This window comes from Xenopus laevis, chromosome 7L (genome assembly GCF_017654675.1).
Source record: "Xenopus laevis strain J_2021 chromosome 7L, Xenopus_laevis_v10.1, whole genome shotgun sequence".
In the NCBI taxonomy this organism is placed as follows: Eukaryota; Metazoa; Chordata; class Amphibia; order Anura; family Pipidae; genus Xenopus; species Xenopus laevis.
The window spans coordinates 23,745,185-23,762,291 of NC_054383.1; the positions used below are offsets into that span (position 1 = coordinate 23,745,185).

The 17,107-nt window shown below is 43.9% G+C and overlaps 1 long non-coding RNA gene across 1 annotated transcript in view; it reads right to left on the reverse strand.

The window, feature by feature from the left end:
* The window catches only part of LOC121395343, a 36,674-nt gene extending 19,819 nt beyond the window's left edge, over window positions 1-16,855 (reverse strand). The window contains exon 1 of the long non-coding RNA XR_005962415.1: window positions 16,259-16,855. This is a non-coding gene — a long non-coding RNA (uncharacterized LOC121395343). The remainder of the gene's footprint in view (window positions 1-16,258) is intronic.
* Between the last annotated feature and the right edge of the window lie 252 nt (window positions 16,856-17,107).

Consider the following 17,107-nt stretch of genomic DNA (forward strand, 5'->3'; position numbering starts at 1 on the left):
GACGAGCTATCACCCTTCCATGTCAGTCTTTCTGTTTTCTATAGGCAGCAACATAAGACTGGACCAGAAAACTGATCGCCCAAATTTGAACGTGTGAAGAAGAGGAGATTAATAAAATAATCAGTTCCTCCGACTAGTACTTATTCATCCGGATTTACTGCTCTCTCACCTATCCCTTATTATCATACTATACAGCCTTATGGATCTTTCTTACTCCCGGAAAGGTTTTCCCCCCATAATGTTAGATAACTACTTTCCGTGCGACCCCGGGTCCCTATTTCACACTAACGCTCACTCTTTTATTCAACTTTTCCTTGACAGATGTCATATGCACGAGCGCCTCTACCGCGCAATACACCTGGGTGACATGAGAATCCTTGTCGCGAGCGGTCTATCAGCCTGTGATCTGGCTGCGATAACGTCATCCTCAAATACAGTGCGGTGCTGTGCCATCACTACTTAACGATACTTACTATAATATTATTTGTCTGGCATCCGAGCGCATATACTCAGCCCCTCCATGCTGTCCCCATAGCTCATAGCTTCTCTCTTCGACCATCTTCATAACTGTGCTTCTCTCTCCTGTAGCGACCCTCCTACTCGCTCCATGCATTCCAGCTACGACAAGACCATGCTTAGTCACACTGAATATGCGTATCTCTTAGCATCTACACTCTAAGTTGGTGTAAAAGAGTACTAAGCGAGCTCATCTACAGAACATAGGCCGATGCATCTTCCGTGCTATTATACTTATCCAGGTATAGGAATCAAGTTATCCAGGAAACCTCTTGATCCAGAAAGCTCAGCACTTAATTGAAGGATATCTCCTATTAGGACTCCCTAGTTTTCCAAATAATCCATAGTCCTTACATTGATTTCCCCCTCTCCTGATAATATAAAACTGTACCTTGCTCCAAAACTAAGGATATATTTTACCTTATTGGAAGCAAAACCACCCTGTCTGGTTTTTAATTTCACACTCATTTTCTAGTTAGATAGGTATGAAGTTCCTCACAATTAGCAGAGAGATCTGTATTCCTGGAAATCCCTGGTACTGGCATCCCAAATCTCGCTCGCGTGGCGTTTCGATCTCTAACGTGCTCCATTCACCTGGTACCAAAAAGTAACTCATGTTTCTCATTTACCAAATGTTGTAGGGGGTAGTGAGTCTTTTCTTAGACTATTAGGCAGCCACTTATCCCATTCTTTCACTTTTCCTTTTGTTCTAGCCCCAGCCTCGAGATTAGCACTCGGGATCTGTTACTATCTGATACAGAGAAAACCGGCGCCGAAGTGCAGACCATCGCTGGTCTGTGAATCATAATTGAAGTCTATTCGTGCTCTTGCTCGTATCGTACATCCATTTAGCATCACGACCTCCACGTCTTTCTGAGTAGGAAAAGGTTATGTGTTGTTATTTGTGTAGTGGGGCAACTACATTCACAATGCCATTTATCTGGAGTAATACCTACAGTATGGGGGCCATAACTGGCATTAATCGGGGGGTTGTTTCCACTAGTTGTTGCACCTTCCCTGTCTTATCAGTCTATAGGCGTTATACTTTTTCCCCCCTTGCCCATGGTTCTCACTCTAATATAGCCATTGATGCTGATATGATATTATTGTGTTAATCAGGTAGTTCTTTGTCATGTGTGTTCAGCTTCTAAACCAGCATTGACGTTGTATAACATTCTACCTTCTAGTAACATCGAAAGGAGAAAGCAATGCCTCAACCAAAGGTAACACTGGTAAGCGTTGGCTATATATAAATTCTAATTACCTCATTACTGAGGTTACGAAAAGCACCACCGGCACACCAGGATTCTGAAGCGGCAGGGCAAAGCCCTTGCAAATTTTTTAATGCAGTTGTCTTCGTAACACCAGCTGATCATCTCACCCTTAAGAGTTTGCCGGATTCCTTCCTACTTCACCGATGTCCTGGCACCAGCGGTACTACCCTTCATTGACGTTCTTCGGCCGTGACATATCGTGTTCACCTCGCCTACGGGCTACTCTTTCCCTCATACATGCTCACCTGTGAAACCCATTACTGTAGATCCGTCTGGATTACGGAATCTTGACTTTGGCTGAGCTGCCAAGCAGTGTGTCTATACTCCTCCTCTGCTATTGACGTCCACTCATCTCTCCACTTCACCGTCTCACTCCACCTGGCCGCCTGACACCTCCTTATCCGCTTATATGCGCTGTCTACTACTCAGTACACTCACGCCACCCGCTACGCCCATCCACCCGCGCCTCCTGTACTTCAGCTCCAGCCTCTCCAGAGCGTGTCTCCTTGGTGTGACTTCTAGTGGGAGTAAGCACAAAACCCACAGGAGACTCGTTACAACACACTCTCATCGTTGCTCTGTGCCATCACTCTGCCGGTGACCTGTCCTCCTCCATACGACTCAACATTCTTGATCCGATGCGTCACCCTCTGTTCAGGTCCTACCTCAGACATTACAAAGTAGTGCATAAAATAGGGCTACACAATCATCAATTAATATGATCCACCAGATTAGGAAATGCTAGATCAGAGCCAAAACATCCTCCCTTGACAAACCAGAACATCTAAAAGCATAGAAAAGCATAAAGAACTAGCAGCTTAAAATATTCAATCCTTGAGTCCACCATGTTCCATCAGCGAGATGCTGTCCATAATAACAGGTAATAGATTCCAAAAGGTGATAAAAGTTAGTAAAGAATCAGTTGATAGCCGGCAACGCATAGAAAAAAGTACTAATATAGCATAAAAGAAGCCCATAACAGTACGTTATTATTAAACTTTGCAAACTCCACACCACGTATCAGTTCCCGCAATATAATAACATACATAAATTAGGAGGTAAGTACTAAATTAAATCTTACCTTATTTGAGACCAGCAGTAAGCATATAATAACTTACCCTGATTATTTGTTTATTGACTTTGCTTATCTGCAAGAAAAAAAATGTCATAATACTAATCCATTAACAAAAATGTCTTTTACAAACACAAGACATATTGATATACTTCGTTTATTCCGCTTACGGTTGTCTGTTGAGATAATCCCACATCCCCACTTCGGCTTCCCTCCTATGAGTTGCTCTGCACTCCCGTTAATAAGACACTAGGGTCAATTTATCAAGGCTTCGAATCTTCGAAGGTGGAAACAATTACTCGAAATTCGCACCACCGATTGGCTATTATCTTGAATTTTGAAGTCGAAGTTTTTTTTTTATCGAATTTTGCCTTTGAGGTCGAAGCAAAAGTGTCTGATGAAATCGCTTTGTATCGAACGATTTCAGTCGACGATCGATCAAAACGATTACTTCGACTTCTAAAAATTTAGCCAGAATGTTGGCTATAGGTTCTAGAGGTCATAGGCTAACAATAGCATCGGCAGGTTTAGATGTTGAAAATTGTTCGAAGTCGAAAGAGACAGTACTTCGATTATGGAACGGCTCCTCGAAGATATTCGAATATTTTCAATCTCGAATTCGAAGTTCGTAATTTAGGCCTATTCGATGGTCGAATTACCCAAAAAATAGTTAGAATTCTACATTTGTTTACCTCTCGGAACATCATAGTCCTTTAACCCTCTCATTATATTCTCCTCTTGTCCGCTCCTCCTTCAAAGTTTCGTCTTCTGGGTGCGATGTGTGCTCAGACTATAGCTCCTCTGCTAATGACGGATCCTCGTGCTCAGACTTACGATAGCGATACAACAGCGCGGTGATACACAGTCCTCATATACCCTATTGGGCAGGGGTGCGAAGTTCAATAGCATTGAGAGTGTTTTGCTTCTTAACGGTTACGGCTCTGTGACAAGAATATACACACATATATCTATTGTTGCTATTACTAGAGTAATATTGGCTTCTTATCATCTAGGATGCACCAGAATCACGGATTTGGTTTCAGGATTCGGCAGGATTCATGCCTTTCTCAGCAGATTCGGATTCGGCCGATCCTTTCTGCCCTGGCCTAAACCGAATCCTAATTTGCAATTTGCTAATTGAAGTCGCGGGATGGTTGATCGTAATGACATGAGCTTTCTTGTCACAAAACAAGGCGGAAGGATCAAAATGAATTTGTCCCCTTCCCAACTCGCTTAATCTGGCATATGCAGATCTAGGATTCGGTTCGGCTTATTCCACCTCAAAATCTTTCTTGAAGATTCGGGTCGGCTCCCCGAATCCAAAATGTGGATTCGGGCATCCCTACTCCGTCAACAACTTAATTCGCACATCCCCATTTCCCTTTTGGACCCATAAAAAGAGAAGCAAGAATATCCAGAAGAGTCCAAAGTGTTCCCAGATTTCATCCCGTTAGCGCACTTTTACAAAAAAAATATAAACTGCATGATAGATAAATATCACCTTAAATCGCACCAGTCTGCCCTTCCATCAATGATGGTTTGGCCCTATGGTTTCTTATTATTTTATATCGTGGGCAAATTTGCACCCCTGCATTTAACCATAGCAACCAATCCTTTTTCAACTGGCTATGCTGAGTGATCTGATTGGTCTGTCCTGGGATCCTGGCCAGGATAATTCTGAATGAGGCGTTGACGAAATTAGAGATACAGATGTATCGTTCGTGTTTATATTGAAAATAATATCTTTCCTGTTATATCATATATAACTAGATCTTTATAAACTTAATATGTTTTTCACCCAGTCTTGTGCGACACCACTCGACCAGGTGGTAGAGCCCAGAGCTTTGCGGCCCCGCCCAACTTTCTTGTTTTTTGAAGTGGAATTGTCCATTTGAATCTTGTCCTATAGGGACCAATGCAGTGTGGCTCTGTGTACCCGCGTGAGCTTACATTGGGAATGCATTCCAATTCCACTGCCTGTGCTATGAACCATGCATCTATACCCCTGTTACGGTGTTTTAGCTTACAACTTATTAATTCTCAATTTTATCATTCCTATGCAAGTATTTTGATGGAAAATATATTTCTTTCTTAATCGCAGTCAACCAACAACATCATGGCCGAAGGGTTGAAAGAAAGAAGAGTTAGACGCCCAACTGCTGTAATTAGTCACACACACACAGTTATAAGACAAGCTTTGCATCATGCCAGAATTTTACATATGCACCAGATTGGGAGACCTGATGCCATGTCCATCCACTGGCTACACAATTAGGAGGTGAGGAGGTGCCCGAGGCAGAGAGGCAGAGCAGGTAATATGTGATTGACAGCTGAGATACTTAAATACCTTTACAACAGGTACAGATGTTTTTTTTAATTGGGAATTTGTGTTTTATTTGCAAAGGAGTTTTATTATATATTTTTTATGTTTGAGTGACAGGTCCCCTTTAAGAACAGTCGAGGGGTGTGTCCTGGGTAGATTGGAGGTGGTGGTAGATTGGATCAGGAGTGTGCTTGGCCATGGGGCAGGCAGGACGAGACACACAACTAGATCTTAATTGATTTGGGTTTGCATCTCTATGTATTGTCTACCTAAGACTCATGACAAACGTATAAGTACTCTGTAACACACAGGCTTATTTGCTTGGCACCAATCAATCAAGCCAATGCATTAATACCTGGACAGGCATTTGGGCATATTGAAAAGGCAATACTGTATAGCTCTACAGGATGAACTGATTCTTGTAGGATTTGGTTATTTTAAAACACTGTAAAAACAATTAAAGGGCAAGGAACCAGACACTCAAAACTGGAAGGGCTTTTACATTTTAGCTCTATTGTTGGCTCACTGGTGGCTGATCCCTAAACTAATCCAGCTGTGGTTCTAGATGCTGCTGTTGTGGGCTCCTTAGAAGCCCCATATAGGCTTCCCTATCAATGAACCTCCACCTATTATGTATCTACATCTTCGATGGCTACTGCAATACAGGCCTTTTAAAAATGTCAGAAACTGGCCCCAAGAGAGAGAACTATGTTGTTTAGGTACCTACAGATTCACTGTGCCTTTTGTGTACAATTCCCATCAAGGCCTAGTTGAAACAAGCATGGAACTCAACACAGGACCTGCCACAATCCCTGTCTTGGTTCGTGACTATACTATCTATAACTGGGCCCTGTCCCCTAGAGAAAACCAGGATTACGTGGCAGAGACAGAGGAGACGTGGAAGGTCTGTTTCTATGATCTTCAGTAAATGATTCCCTCCCTATTCATAAACTGACCTATTTGGCGAGAGGCTGCCCAGAGAAATTTGACACCATGTCTTATTGTATCTGCTTCCTATTGTGAAATACGAAGATGTGAACCTCTACCTAACTTCCTTTTTCTTCATTTTTTCTCTCTTATGTTACTCTGCTTTGCTTAATATGAAAAATTTAAAAAAATAAATAAAAAAATAAAAAAAACAAAAAAAAACAAGGAAAGTGTTAAGTACAAGAAAAATATAAGAAACACTGATCTATGGGCACTTCAGTAGGTTGTCTGGACAGGCCATTCTGTGATCCCTAAGGGTAATAATCACTTGGACTCATGGTTCTTAGTGTGTATGAGTTAGAGGGGCCACAGGCTCTTTCCACTAGCAGAACTAGAACTGCTTATTCTATGCCGCTATTGCCTTTCAGTTGGCTGTCAATGAGCATTTGTGATTAAAACAGTTCTGCAGCTTTGTCTCTTACTGTGATGTGAGCAGAGAAGAGTCAGGGACATGGGTCACTGCAATGGCCTGATAAAATTAAGACTGAATAGCGGAGCCATTGTACTGTTCTGGTGGTGTTAAACCTTGGTTTTCACGTTATGCTACACTAGCTTTTCTAGACATTTGTCCTAATTCCAATGACCGATGGAAAATAAAAAAAAGGAGATTAATATGAAAGAAGAAGTCTGGATCCAAACTGAACCTTCTATAATAAAAAAGTGTGTGTTCTCTTAAAAAGAAAATGACCCGGGCAGCATAGTTCCATAGGGGCAGAGCCTGGGGACAACTATTGCAGATTTCTCATTCACTGTGCCAAGTTCCATGCCGATATTATTTATAAGAACTCTTACAGCCAATGTTCAGCCAAGAATGAGATAAACATCAAGGGAGCAAAGCAGTACATTTGCAGATCTTTATGCGATTTGTCCATTATGGGTTTTGTAAAAGTACTACCAGGCTATGGACCATGCACACCACCAGATATACATGAAGATGCTCCTTGCTCCACAACCTCAAAAAATGTAGATGGGGGGAAATTTAAATCTAATTAAAGGGAATTTATTCCTACAGTTCACTCCATAGGCACATTGACCTGCAGCTCAGATCTCCCATATGTACATACAGAAGATAATTTGGGTTGTGAAAAGGTTACAGCACTTCAGAGGCAGCAGTAGATGGAAAATGTAGCCAAGTCAGTGCTATATATAGGGAACAGCTGCTCACTAATTCCACAGATGGAACACGCCAGAACTTCGTCAGATTTCCGGTGCCATCTCAGTAACGCAGCATTGCATAGAAAAGTCACAAAGGGACAGATCTACTAAATGATCATTGGCGGCTGTTAAGTTTTGGGAGGGTAATAACAGGGCATCCTTTTTTTTCATCCCAAATTGGCACCATGTTCCGGAGTACCATATAGCAACTGTGCTGCCAGCTCCCTTATGTGTAAATGTACTTTAATCTATATTGTGCAGGGGTAAAGAAGTTCAATGCTTGTTTCCTAACACAGTGTGTCTGGAACCATACTGGCAGATGGAGCACAGAAGCTGCTCTCCTGCCCCCTCTACTGAAGAAAAGTTGGATGTGAAGCAGCTGATTTCTCTTCTTCACACCTGTTTCTAAAGCCCCCTAACTTTGTATTAGAGAAAAGTCATTATTATCTGTTATAAATGTAAAAATGATATATAGAATGCTTAGGGCTCTGAGCAATTTCACGTTACTTGTTTGAAGGGTTCACATGGCCTTTTAAGGTTCAGGCTGGTACTATTATTTGGCTGAATCCAAAAAGGACAGGTGCCATAACTTTTGTACGTGCCTGAAAAGGGGATTTTCTTACCGGTAAATCCTTTACTCCTGGGTCTGTAATGTCAGTGCAGACGTCTGGGGTTTAACCTTGATACCTCTGGAGGCAGGACAAAAGAATTCTGAATTGTAGCTCCTCCCTCATTGGTAATAAAGGAGTTCCTGCCTCACACTGGCAGTTTCCTATCCAAAATACAATACTAGGGAACATTGGAGCATAACCGTAACAGTAGAACATTGTAACAACACTTTTATTTTTTGTTATCAACTAGTAATAATAGTAACTGGGCCAAAAGGACCCTTGGCATATCACCAACACCTCCATAAAAATCAAATCCCCTTTTCCTGGGGCAGCCCGTCCTGTCAGCGCAACGTCTGGGGACGTTCAAAAGCCATCATGTACCCAGACTGGGAGGGCTCAAGAAGTTCCAGTAACCATTGCATGTAGAACCTTCCTCCCAAATGCCGCTTCAGCTGAAGCAAAAGTGTGAAGTTGGTAAAATTTTGTAAAAGTGTGCACTGAGGACCATGTGGCTGCTTTGCATATTTGCTCTGGAGAGGCCAAATTGTTGAGAGCCCAAGAGGTACTGACTGCTCTTGTAGAGTTGGATCACAGCTTTAGTGGTGTTGATTTTCCCACCGGTTTGTAGGCGCAGGAAACAGTCTCTACTAACCATCTGGCAATAGTACGGCTAGATGCCCTAAGCCCCTTTTTTGCAGTCCCATAAGTCACCAGAAGGCTATCTGATTTCCGAAACGCGGAGCGTTTTACGTAGATTCAAAGTGCTCTAACTACATCCAAAGTGTGTAGTGTCTTTTCTGTCTCATTCTTGGGATCTGGGCATAGTGATGGCAATACGATCTCTTGGTTAACATGGAAAGCCGATACTACTTTTGGTCTGAATGTAGGTGGAGTTCTGAGCACCACTTTATCTTTGTGGAATATCATCCATGGCTCCTTTACCGACAGAGACTGAATTTCTGAAACTCTGCGAGCTGAGCAGATAAAAAAACTCACTTTCCACGTGAGATACTTGAGCTCACACGATTCCAATGGTTCAAAAGGATGTCGTTGCAGGCTCTTGAGAACAAGATTCAGGTCCCCCATGGGGGGGTTGGGTCTCTATAGGGCGGTCTGATGTGCAGTACAGTGTGGAAGAATTGTCTCACTTCCAGTAGGAGTGCCCATTGGAATTGGAAAAGAGTAGAAAGGGCTGAAATCTGAGTTTTTAATGCTGCTAAGCTAAGGCCCTTATCGAGGCCTCGTTGTAGAAAACTGAGAAATTGGGTCAAAGAGCAATGCTGCCAATAAAATCCCATATTTGAACACCATGCTTTGAATATACGCCATATCCTATGAAACGATTTGGCCGTGGACTGCTTTCTCGCTTTAAGAAGTGTTGTAATCACTTGTTCTGAGCAACCCTTTTCTCTCCATAGCTGGGCTTCAAGTGCCATGCCGACAGGTGTAGCATATCCAGATTGTGGTGAAACACTGGACCTTGAGACAGAAGGTCTGGTCTGAGAGGCAGTCGCCATGGGGACCCACTGACATGTTGACAAGGTCTGTGTACCACAACCTTCTCGGTAAGTCTGGCGCAATCAGGATGGCCGCCACTTTTTCCACCTTTATCTTTTTGATGACTCGTGGTAACAGAGGAAATGGTGGAAATATGTAAATCATCCGAAATGACCATGGAACCACTAGTGCGAGCGAAGTACCTGGGTAGTTTGTTGTTTTTGTGGGATGCCATGGCGTCTATCACTGGACACCCCATTTGGGCTACTACTGCTTGGAAGATGTCTGGGTGAAGGGACCATTCCGCCTGATCTATCTTGTTCTGACTGAGATAGTCGGCCTCCCAATTGTCCACCCCTGGTATGTAAATTGCTGATAATGCCAGAATGTTGGACTCCTCCCATTGGAATATCTGATAAGTCTCTTCCATTGCTACTTTGCTGCGGGTTCCCCCTTGGTGATTTAGGTACGCTACCGTTGTCGTGACGTCGGATTGGATTCGGATTGGCGTAGACGAGTAAAGGAGCCTAATGTAGTAGAGCATTGCGATCGGCCCTGAGTTCCAGTATATTGATGTGGAGCTCTAATTCCTCTCTTGACCATTGTCCTTGGCAAGACAAGTTTTCCATGGCTTCTCCCCACCCTGTGAGACTGGCATCTGTGCTGATCACTCTCCATGGGGGGAGAGACCAAAGGTGTCCCTGTGTGAGGTTGCTTTTGTTCGTCCACCACCCCAGCTGAGTTCTGAGTTGCCTTGCTGATTTGTATGACTTGACAGAGAGATCGTCGTGCTTTTTGTTCCAGTGACGAAGGAACTCCGTCTGCAATGGGCGCATGTGGAAATGTGCGTAAGATAATGCCTCTAGTGATGACACCATAAGGCCTAAGAGTCTGAGGCAATCTTCCGCTGTCGTTACAGTTTGACAGAGAAATCGCTTGGTTGAGTTGTAACTTGACTACCTTGTCGTTCGAGAGTGAGATTCTGCATGACTTTGAGTTGAACATCTTTCCCAAGAATTTTATCTCTTGAGTAGGTCGGAGGTTGTTTTTTTTGTGGTTGATTAACCACCCAAATTTTTGTAAGATCTGAATTGCGTGTTCGGTGTGGCGTGTTGCGGGAGAAAACGATGGTGCCTTTATGAGGATATCGTCTGATGGTATGGAACTGATGGTATTCCCATTTTTCTTAGGATGGCAATGACAGGTGCCAGGACTTTTGTGAACACCCTCGGTGCTGTGGTCAACCCGAACGGCATTGCTGTGAATTGGTAGTGATCCTGGCCTACTGCAAAACGCAGATAACGTTGATGATTTGATGATTTGGGTGTATTGGGATATGGAGATAGGCCTCTTTGAGGTCTATGGTTGTCATGAAGTGATTTGGCTCCATTGTATTGTATTGATTACGGAGGGTCTCCATTCTGAATCTTGTCTTTTTGATAAATCTGTTGAGAGGCTTGAGATTTAGGACTGGTCTGAATTGACCTCCTTGTTTGTTTACTAAGAATAGATCTGTGTAGTACCCCCTGAAGCGATGCTGCTGAGTCACTGGTGCAATAACCTTGGTTTGCAACATCTGTTGTACACAGGTCAAGAGTGCTTTTCTTCTTTTTGGGTTGCGGGGTATTGATGATGGTAAGAATGCTCGTCTGGATGGGAGGGAATCGGAAAGTATCTTGTAGCCGCTTTGAACTACCTGAAGAACCCAGTTGTCTGTGACTGAGTTCTGCCACACCTGAGAGAAAAGGAGATGCCTGCCTCCCACAGCCTACTCGGTCTCTGGTGTGGATGGACCTTCATGCTTCTGTGGGCTTCTGACCACCTGGTCTCCTACTTTGCTTTTGTTGGGAGGGCCAAGTGGTTCTCTTTCTATTGCTAAACTGAGAAACTGATGTTTGGTTTCGGCCCTGGCTTCTGTAACCAAGGAGTTTGGGGGAGTCCCCCAAGCATGGCCACCATCAGGGGTGCACAGGGGGCCCAGCAGTGCTGCACGTTTCAAAAGAGCCGGGCCACCCTTAAAGGAGAGTGATAATCCTGGGCACCGGAGCGCTCCCGTCTGGCCTGTCCCCAATGGCACACACTACCTCCCTCAGTACACCCCGCCTCTTCCTGCTCTACATCCATCTACATTATTGGCTATGCATATGCACCGCCCGCCGTTAAATCACAGCCGGCAGTCTCGCCCCTTTCCCCCTTGAGATGTTTAAAAAAAAATAAACTTATCTGGCGTGCTGCGCCGTCTGCGCATGCGCGTCGGCGAGGGGCAGCAGCAAGGGAGCGGGGCTTGCCAGGTCCTGTTATTTTTACTTCAATACTTGCTACCTGCCTTTATCTTTTGCCTGTCGTTACCATGCCTCAGATCCTCATCTGTATCTCGTTTCACACAGTCTGTTCTTTGAAGTGAGTAAGTTTCCATCTAGCTCCACAGCAGACAGTTAAAGGGTATTGGCGAAGACCATGTCTAGTTGGGGTCTTTCTGCTTTACGGAAGTGCCAGACTTGTGCCGGCTGTCCTACTTCTGGGTTCTTGCCTGCTAGAATGTTACACGTAGGCAGCACTGTGTTTAAGGGGACAGACATTGTCTACACATTGTATCCTTGTCTGAGCTGGCAATTGATTTCTCAGTTCCTGCTTAATTTTTGAATGTTCTTTTGATCTTAACCTCTGTAGCTCTTATATCCTTTACTGGGGTGGATTAGGGGTGTGGCCTGGGGAGTGGGCGGGATCTGAGGCTTGGGGGCCCCAATTTTTTTTCTACGGGGCCCCGTGATTTCTAATGACGGCCCTGCCCCCAAGACCTCTGTTGTTGTTTGCATTGCGGCTCAGGACGAAATCTCCTGCCTTCCGCCTGTTACCCCAGTGATTAATTGTTAAGCTCTGGTCCAAAGAGGTGTTCTCCTGAAAAAGGCAGGACCAAAAGTTTTCCTTTGGATGCATTATCACCATTCCATTGGCGTAGCCAGAGTGCCCTGCGAGTTACCACAAGGTTAGCGGATGCCCTAGTTAAATGGATAACTTCCATGGCTGCATCGCTTAGGAAATCAAAAGCTGTAGCAATGCGGTCAAGTTCAACTTGTAAAAATGAATCTTGCCCGTAATGTTGTAGGACCTCTTGAGTCCAGAACTTCGCTGTTCTTGCTAGCCCTGCGGCTGCTGTTATTGGTCTGAGTATAACTGCTGTATTGGTAATGCCTCTCCTGAGATTATTTTCCATCCGCTTATCCATTTGGTCTTTAAATGCCATTGCATCTTCTGTTGGAAGGGTAGTGTATTTGGATAGGCGGGATACTGCAGAGTCCAGTCTGGGAGCTTTGTCCCATTTTGAACCGAACTCTTGTGGTACTGGGTATTTACAAAAAAAATTTTTTCCTAATGCTCATGCGTTTTTCAGGTGCACGCCACTCCGTCTCAATACTTTGAGCTATGGACTTAAACACTGGAAAACATTTTGGTTTCTTTGTGTGCATACCTAATACTTTTGATACTGGGGCAGATGTATCTTTTAAATCTAAGGTTTGAAGCATGTCCCTTAGTTTTCTGCGTCCTTTCTCAGAAGTAATACACGATGTGCACTCCCCCTCAGATAAGGAAGCTTCTGAATCTTGTGAAAGTGAAGAGTGCCCCGTCCTCCTCTGAGGACTAATCTGGGTCTGAAGATAAGGAGGGAGAAGTGCCCTGTAATTCATAGACTGTTGGATGGTCGTTTTAACCCACTTTACCAAGTCAGTAAGCTGATTTTGTTGTAAATTGCCCATCTGAGGAAGACTGAGATTGTTCTGGGTCTAAGTCTGCTTGCTGAATTGTATTACTTAATTCACCTCTGGTGTCCTCTTGTCTAGTGAGTTCTGGCTCATTGGTGGAAAAGGGTTGTGGGCTAAGCGTTGGAGGTAGGTCAGGCAAGTTACGCTTTTTGACCCTTTTATATTTTGCCTTTGACTTTTTGGTCTTAATCTCTGCGGGTGGCATGTCTTGGATTAATTCTAAGAGCCCCTTAGGAACCTCCATTACTATGAGACCCGATCAAAATAAAACTGTACCTGGCATTTTAGAATGCGCCTTTACAGCAGCTCTCCAACTCCTGGAATGGCGTGAATTACAAGCGCGCTGCGGTACGAAGGCCCGGAAATACCGGAAGTCCCGCCTCCGTGCTGAGAATGAGAGTCGCAATACTGAGCACGCCATAACCTAGCAACCGAGCAGTAAAAAGGCGCGAGCTTTGGAAGGGCGCTTCTGTACTAAAGGAGGAAAGACTTTCAAACCCTTACTACCTATAAGGCGGTCTGTCTCTGTGAAGCGCCTCAGGTATCTGAAGCAATACATCCTCAGTCACTGACGGAGGGAATTGCCAGTCTCCTCTTTGTGCCCCTTAGGGCCTGACTGTCCTGGGCACACCCCTTGTGACCAAACTAAAAGGTGCCTTGGTACGCCCCACCTGGCAGGCAACTGGCAAGGAGGGGTAGCCCAGCCCAGACCCCTAGAGAATGGACCAGCGCATCCCCTCTGAAATAAAAACTAAAACCTAACTGACATTGTCTTTTTTTTATTTTTTTTTAAATCTGGGGAATAAGCCCAGTGTCCAACCTCCTGTAGCAGGACAAAAGGAACTGCCAGTGTGAGGCGGGAACTCCAGTTATTACCAAGAAAGGAGGAGCTACAATTCAGAATTCTTTTGTCCTGCCTCCAGAGGTATCAAGGTTAAACCCCAGACATCTGCACTGACAGGGCGGGCTGCCCCAGGAAAGGGGCAATGCTTTTGTGTGCCTAATATAAAATTACTGGATGCTGCCAACTGCTATTTACAGTACAGATGTGATATCTGTGCCAAACTGTTTGTTTTAGGTATGCACTGAATCCACGATTTTGGGGTTCAGCTGAATGATTCGTGAAAAGTTAAATGGAATACGGAACCCTAATTTGCATATGCAAATTAGGCCAGGGAAGGGTGAAAGAACCGTGTGCTGCAGGAGTGGCTAGATTTTTTTTAGCTCAATGGTTGTGTGGTGTAATGTCACGTGATTACAAGGTGACGGATTGTTTGTCCATGCACTTTTATTCAGCCAAATCCTAATCCTGCTAAAAAAAAAAAAAAAGGCTGAATCCTGGATTTGGTGCATCCCTAGTTTGTTTTCCCCATCAAATCCCGTAATGTTATCAGATCGGTTTCCCGTGGAATACACGTAAAGCAGATGGTTTCGGCAGAAAATACCCTATTCCCTGGCAGTGTGGGCAGTCCACAGTTATCCTGCAAGGGTACTTGGTTAAAATGCAAGGTCTAATCTGGATCTACCCCCTTACACATCCCCCCACCACACATTCTCTAGAGGATTTTTTTTTTTTTAATTTCTGACCTGTTTGATCTGCCATCCACAGATAAACATCACTTCTCATTCATGGTGTTTGTGTGGTTCCCCAGTTGGAGTAATTTTACACCCCCAGCAGGGTCTGGTAGCAGGTCTGGGAAAGAGGGAAAGAGGGTAAAAGGAAAAGCAGAGAGCCGGGTTTAAGTCAGATGGTCTGGCTGGGGCAGGGGTTTGCCCAACTAGACCAGTGCCTGTAGAAGCTACCTCTATTCAACATGTGGTCACACTATAACATGTAATCATCAACCAAGCAGGGGCTATACTGTACATATTGGTATGTGTATGGCCAGCTTATGATTTGTGGCTCTTCAGGAAACAAATCATATACAGCAGCAGGTAGGTTGGGGTGCCACTGGCCTAATATCACACAGCAAGGGATAATAGGGAAGAGACGACAACAAATCAAGATTGGCATTTATTTTAATGTATCAATTCTGCATATGAATATACACACACGCAGAACAACACAACGCAGCACACAAAACAAATCAGTGGAGAAGGATTTAAAATGAAGATCCGTCTCTGAAGGGCAAATGCCCAAGTCTCAGAGTCTGTGTTCCTGTGGCAGCTCTCCCGGCATTCATATAATAACTCTCTATTGCATCCAATCTGTAGACAATGTATATAAACATTAATCAAAGCAGTCTCTAAGCACAGGGCACTATGTGGCCACCAGAGAACTCTGAGATTCCACGTACTGCATCGCTTTCTCTTTCACGGCCCGGGCGCTCTCGTGCTTCCATATTTCTTTTCATACTCCAAGTAGCGCTTGAAAAAGAACTTGATCTTTTTAGCTGCCAAGCTCAGATGAATCAAACGCTCAAAAATGTCCCTGTTGGAAGAAACGGCTTATTAATCAGCCTGACAAACAAGTGATGGGTGCCACGGCTTAGAAGCGCTAAAGCAGTGATCCCCAACCAGTAGCCCGTGAGCAACATGTTGCTCACCAACCCCTTGACTGTTGCGTTCAATGGCCTCAAAGCAGGTGCTTATTTTTGAATTCCTGGCTTAGAGGCAAATTTTAATTGCATACAAATCAGTTGTACTACCAAATTGAGCCTCCCGTAGGCTGCCAGTCCACATAGGGGCTACCAAATAGCCAATCACAGCCCTTATTTGGCACCCCAGAGACTTTCATGCTTGTGTTGCTCCTCAAATCTTTTTGTATCTAAAGGTTGCTCACTGGTTAATAAAGGTTGTGGATCCCTGCTCTAAAGAATGCTTTAAAGGGCAAGTGATAACAGGAAATGAAAATGACCTAAATTCATTTATAAAAAAGCCTCACTTACTCTACGTGTGTAGGACACAAGAATTGGTGCAGTGAATGATTAGAACGGATAAAGTTTAGAAACATTTTATAAGGATACATTTTACACACATCGGAAATTAAACCCTACCAATGAGCTCTTTTAATAGACAAATGTTGGTTATTGTTACAGAGAGCTATACATGGAAGTACTTACCTCACTTCCTTTTGGCTGCCATGTTTCACCATCATGTCAATATAAACAGACCAGAGGTCTGTACGTTTTGGGTAGCTGCTCAGCGTGCTCTCAAACAGGGCTTTGGCCCGCTCAGTGTCTCCCAGCTGAAATTCTAACTGGGCAAACTTGGAAATCACATCAACATCTGCAAGCAGAAAGAGAAACCAGTGTCAGAATCTGCCCTGAGCCCTGCAACTTGGACATGGAAGTTGTTTCTTTATACAAAATGGAGACTGACCATACACAGGCACATTGGCCCATTGACCCATTCAGCTGCCTATATAATAATTTATAATCCATTCATTGACTCTAGAACCAATAATCAGATCAGTCCACTTTGGCCCAGCACATAGGCAGCAAATAATGTCAAGATCCCCTTGTTTGTAGACCTCAGATCTGACATGTGCATGGCCACCTTAAGACTCAACAAAACTATTTTACAAAACTTTACATGTGGGTTCAACAGACCGTACGTTTGCTATACCGTTGCTAGGCACACTGACCACAGTAATGGACCAGGGCTTTTTGTGAATGAATGAGATGATTAGGAGAGGTTGTTGAAACAAAAATAAACAATGAAAATATCAAATACCATCAGTCAGTGTATACTTTCTGATGACAGAGATCACAGTTTGAAGGAAGGCAAAACAGAACAGGACAAGAGCAGAGGACCCCGTTGTCTTAGTTTGTATGAAAAAAGGAAAAGGAAAAAGGAAAAAGAACCATATTCTTATTACATATCAGTCAAAGAAGAAAAAATTGCATACAGGTATGGGACCTGGGCCTGAATGCTTGGGGTTTTCTGGATGAGGGATCCTTCTGTAATTT